Below are 6,088 nucleotides of genomic sequence, written 5' to 3' on the forward strand. Positions count from 1 at the left end.
ACATTTTTGCCTGGAAGAAACTCTGAATAAGATCTTATTCTTAAAGATATAATTTCGACTATCCGTCTTAAAGTGTACTTAAGTTATAGTGTTCCCACGGAAATAGACAACTTACCAATTTGGGTTACCGGAAATTTTTCAAAATATGTTAAAAGCCTGTGAATTGTAATCTTTTTTTATAAATAATTTCATTCACCTAAATTAAACGGTGCTTAAATTATCTGCTTTCGAAAATTACTCCAAAATTGATAGAAATACTAAGCGTGTTCACAGAAAGACAGACAGACAGACATACATACAGACAAAACTGAGTTTTTCTTACTCAGTAAAAAATGTGAAACGTGGAGATTTGTAAAAAAAAATCGATTAGTATATAAAATTTCAAAACATCTTGTATACATCCTACACTATAAAAGTACAAAAGTAGACACCTATGCATAACTTTGTAAAACTAGAACGATTGACTTAGGCCCGCTATCCTCACGAGCGAGCCAGCTAGGTTTTCAATGTGATCATACCACTAAACATATTGATCCATAGATGAAAAATATCAGGGAGTGGTCCATTGGAGGTGACGTCACACTCTTGGGTTGGGGGCTTAGGAAGGTGACACGTCACATTATTATCTCTTAAAAATATCTATAAGACTCAACTTTAGAGGTTGTATCGCATTTTGATTTTAGATTGTACAGTATAGTAATGAGTAAATCGACGGCAGGCGAAAGTAAAAGGGGTGGGTAGAATATGTTTTTGATTGACAGATGATTGGACGGCTGGACGGACGGATGGACGTATACACGGATGGACGGATAGATGGATGGATGGATGAATGTATGGATGGACGTATACACGGATGGACGGATAGAAGTATAGACGGATGGGCGGATAGACGGATAACGGATAGACGGATAGACGGATAGACGGATAGACGGATAGACGGATAGACGGATAGACGGATAGACGGATAGGCGGATGGATGTATGGACGGATAGACGGATAGGCGGATGGGCGGATTTAAGGATGGACGGATGGGCGGATGGACAGTTGGACTGATGGACGGACGAGTGGATTCAGGAATAGATAGATAATTGAGTTCGTGGTTAGATTGTTGTATATGTTGTTGGGTGTGGAGTGTATGGATGAAAAATGGTTGTGATGGTCGGTTGGACGGATAGACAGTTGGACGGATGGAGGGATTGACGGATGAACGGATTGATGGATTGACGGAAGGATTGACGGAAGGATGTATTGACATATGGACGATTTAGACTGACGGATGGACGGATGAACGGTTAGACCGATGGACGGATTGACGGAAGGACAGATGAAAAATGGTTGTGACTGTCGGTTGCACACATTGACCAAAACTGCACCACAACGCAAACTTAAACTTGCTGTTTTTTAAGATAATTTCGTATATCTTTTAAATCTTATTTGTAGATTCTGATTAAATTAATGAATAAAAAATATGTCTTCATTAATGATGATAAAACATAATTAATTTGAGACTTAGTCTTTATAGCCAAACTTAATGCGTATTTAGACAAAGTAAAACACATTTAGCATTGGCCTACATAGATATAGTACACCACATAGTCACTGTTATAAAAATACACACGCCTACACGAAGAAAAAGAATACCACATCTAATACGATTAGTACTTTAACAATCGAAAAAACATGCCGCTGTTTACAATCATAAAGATGTTTCTTACCTAAAGCTGATGTCCAAATAATGTTTTTCTTTGTCTTTGAAAACAATCATTTTATGATATTAATCTCAAACATTAAAAAGTCAGCCATGAATCGAAACGTTTTTATCGAAATGTCGTTTGGTTAGCGTGGGTGTACAATGGTAGAACTCTCGTTTGTGACGTGTTATCTGTGTATCTGGCTGGACACAGCTCTGACCACACGATTCATCTAAATTAATGAACAGATAAGAAAGGATAACTTTATTAAAATCATTTTTAACATAGTTTGGTCATTTCTTTCATTGCATTTTACGCGTTAATCAATTTGTTTTTACTTGGTTCTTCGTATTTTTTCCGTCGTTGGTCGAAGCATGCTAAATAATTTTTTTTATATCTGACTGAGCATTGGTTTAAACTTGATAAGTGGGTCAAGTTTTGATGACACTTACGGTTACCGAAATTGCTGAAAAGCTTATTTAAGTCTACTGAGAAGTTTCTTAAGCCACCGGAATTTTAGAAACTAGAAAAAGAGTAAAGTTTTAGTACAGGATATCGGAATTCACTCAAAAACTACAAAAAAAAATTTCATATAGGTTGTTACACATTTGTATATGAAATTTCCTAACTCAAACAGTATGCACGTTTCCTTTCTTCCTTGGAAATAAAGTAAAATAACTATTCCGTTTACCATGAATCGCTCAAAAGTAAAAAGAGATTTCGTTTTACAATCAATTACTTATGTTTAAAATGTCATAAGTATATAGCTGAAAGAATACTAATATTATCGGGTTTCGATAAATCGGAAATTGAGTAAGTACCACTTTAGAAATTATGAAATTGAGTCAAACGAAACGAAACGAAACATATAAAGAAGTATCTTCCCAAAACGTACAAGAAAAAGAATGACATCATTGTATGTTAAATAAAAAATTGAAATAAAAATTTGAATGCCGATTTATGTATTCAAATAAAATCTTTTTCTTTCTTAAATTATTTCATTTTTTAAAAGGTGGTTTTTAACAAAGTTTTAAAAATTATTTCTTTTTATAAATGTAATCTTCTACATTTATTCCATTACATTTTTCAAGATTTTAAACAAAAAGCCGTCGCAATGTAAAATAAACTTCTCAGTATTTCTTTTACAGATTTAGTTTTTTTTATTATTCTGCACATTACGATGTGTGTATCAATTATATAGTTTTAAAAACCCAAAAGACAAACGCAACACGCAGAAACATGGCTTTTAGATGAATCATGTTAACTTTGATTTTATTGATTGAATTTAAGTTTATTTTATGGCTGTGTTTTGTAGTCTGTTGACGTTAGACCAACTTCAGTTGTGTTTCGATTACTTTTTTTTATTACCTTTTACTTATTATGTATTATTTATTATATTCTTCTTGTTTACTTAAACTTTTTTACTGTATGTTTTTCTTAAAAAAACAGTTTCATATTTTTAAAGGATTTGCTATTTTCATTTTATAAATGTGCAATACATTTTGATAATACTATTGAAATAATACCATAATGGATATTTCTCATTGTCGTTTAGTGGGGGTTGTTTAGTTTAACATTATGGTTAGTTTTGTACTAATGCTAAACTCAAGAACAATAGATTACATGATTTCCTTTTCATATCTGGAAAATAAACATTAAACGGAGGAATATAAATAAATTCATGTTTTTTTTTTAAATGCTACTCATAGGACTGCATGGTCAAACGGTAGAGCATACGACTGTTAACCTGTAAGTCTCGAGTTCATTGCCGGGTACAAACAGAACGATCTTTAGTCCACCCAGCTCTGTTTGGTGACCAGACTAACCTTAGTTAAAGTAAAGGCAGCTGGGCATATTGCTGACCGCACTATCTCTAAATATGCCGAGGTCAAGAATCACATGGACTCTATCTGCTCGGTGGATCTTTAGCTCTGAAAGCGAAATTTACTTTTTTTTTAAAAATAAAGTAGCATGTTTAATATTATTGTACGCTTTACATTTTACAAATTGTAGTTTTTAACACTAGTCTTGTAGGACTCAGCAAAGTCATACAGTCACGATTCCGGACAGAGATCCAAACTCGAGACCTTTAGGGATAGAAGTCGAGCGCTTCAACAATCGACCCCGTAGTATCTATCTTTATGCACAAGTGAAAATGTTTAATTTTTCTAAACTATCGCTTTGTTTCACCAAAGAAAAATAACACATGTCGCCTAATCGATGTGTTATTGGGAAATGCGACCTTCGTCTCCCAATCGACTCATCATTTGACCACTTAATACAGATTATGCACGGATGGTTTGAAGGAAATCAATGTATGGTAAATTTAAAATACGCATTTCCTTTTGTTTTTGCGATACAATGAACAATACCGTACTGTTCTTGTTGGAAATAAGCACCGAAAAAAGTTTTTAAAGATCTTTTTTTAAACTATTATAACAGCGGTTAATTAGCAATTGATTGATTGATTTGTGATATAGAAATGTGCCACATGATCAGTTAAAATTATCAAAAAATTCTGCCTAGTATTTCACTCTAATTATAAGGGAAAACAAAAAACGGTAAAACTTGTATATTATCGACCCTCATCATATTTTCCAATTCGTGCCCAAGACACAAGGAGCAGATAAAGTAGAGTTCTGATGTTTGAGGGACCTCGACGTATGAAGGGATAGTGTTGTCAGCGCTAAGTTAAGCCGTCTTTACTTTACCTAACGTGCGTCAAGTACCCATCAGAGCTGGGTGGACTCAGAGAGTTAGCATTCAAATCCTCTACCGTTCGACCAGTTTCATGTAAAACATGGTTAGGACGATTTCAGTTTGGAATTAGGTTAGGGTTTACTTAAACTAATTTAATAAAAAAAGCTTAATAGCGATAATATGTAGGTCTACCTGCTTTTAAATACAATAATATAATTAAAAAATTAGTTCATTAATTCAATAAAAGAAAAATAATAAATAAATAAATAAATAAATAAATAAATAAATAAATAAATAAATAAATAAATAAATAAATAAATAAATAAATATATATATATATATATATATATATATATATATACGTATATATGTATATACGTATATTTATATGATATATACATAATATAAGTAAATATATATATATATATATATATATATATATATATATATATATATATATATATATATATATATAAACTGATTATGTTAGCTCTATCAAATAATAGTAGAGGGACGTAACTGTATCAGAACTTTGTATTTAGATTTTGTTCGATTGAGGTTCTTATTGATCCGCTTTTTTGGGGGTACTGTTTGGACAAAAGGGACGGAGTGGTCGAGCGGTAGTGAGCTGGACTCTAACCCGTAAGTTTCGAGTTCGAATCCGTGTTCAGGAGCCCACCCAACTCTGATGGGTACCTAACTCACGTTAAGGAAAGTAAAGGCGGCTGGGCATAGTGCTGACCACACTATCTTTTCATATGCCGAGGTCACATAAACAAGTGAACTCTACTTCACTTGCCCAATCGACTGTAACGTTTAAAAATTGCACTTTTGTTACTTGGTTTGACACTTGGTGAGGTTCACTGTGACTCATAGTGGTTGATCATCACGAACTAACCCACTGAGTGTTACACCCAATATAGTGAAAGTAACAGCGTTGGACACAAAATGTGCAGGAATATTTACAGAATGTTTAGATTTTTTTCATTTATAGGCCCCTTATTCTCGTTAAATTTTTTTTTTTGTTATTTTTATTTTTAACAGCTTGTAATCATAAGGTTTTAAATGTGTTTTATTTAAACAACAAATTTAAAACTATTATGACATTTGAAAGCAAAAATCAACCACGGTGGTTCTTTAAAATATGTTCGAGTTATAAAGATATATTAAAGTGTGGCTCAGAAGTTTATAAGGGAGAAAATGTAAAAGAAAGGAAACTTTCTTGAAATATTTTTTCTAGGAATAAAAAATGCATCGCAAACGTTTTAATGACAAGGAGAGAATCAATTATTTTTTAAAATATGCAATAATGAACTATTATTTAAATAACTTAAAATAAAAGCGTAGCTAGTTTTTTAAATTTCTAGTAAAGGTATTCAACAGTTTAAATCACTTTAAAAAACAAAACCCAAATTTCTGGTAGATGAATATTTGTTTTGAAATTTTAAAATTTGGTATTGTGAATTACCATTATAATTAATTCTAGCTAGCTTTACAAAGGTACAAAAAATTGGAAATAAATATTTTTAGAGTGATAATTATTCCTAAAACAAGTCAGCTGACTCTATTAGAGTTAGTAAAAGATCCTTATATGGAATAGTTTTTTAACCTTATTTTTTTTAAAAAGATAGCCGCCCTTGCCATCGCAACCAAATGTTAAGAAGTTCCTGATACATGCAAATATTTTCTCTTAAGTA

Source organism: Physella acuta, unplaced genomic scaffold (genome assembly GCF_028476545.2).
Source record: "Physella acuta isolate Inbredline_101_S28 unplaced genomic scaffold, ASM2847654v3 ptg001151l, whole genome shotgun sequence".
Taxonomy (NCBI): domain Eukaryota; kingdom Metazoa; phylum Mollusca; class Gastropoda; family Physidae; genus Physella; species Physella acuta.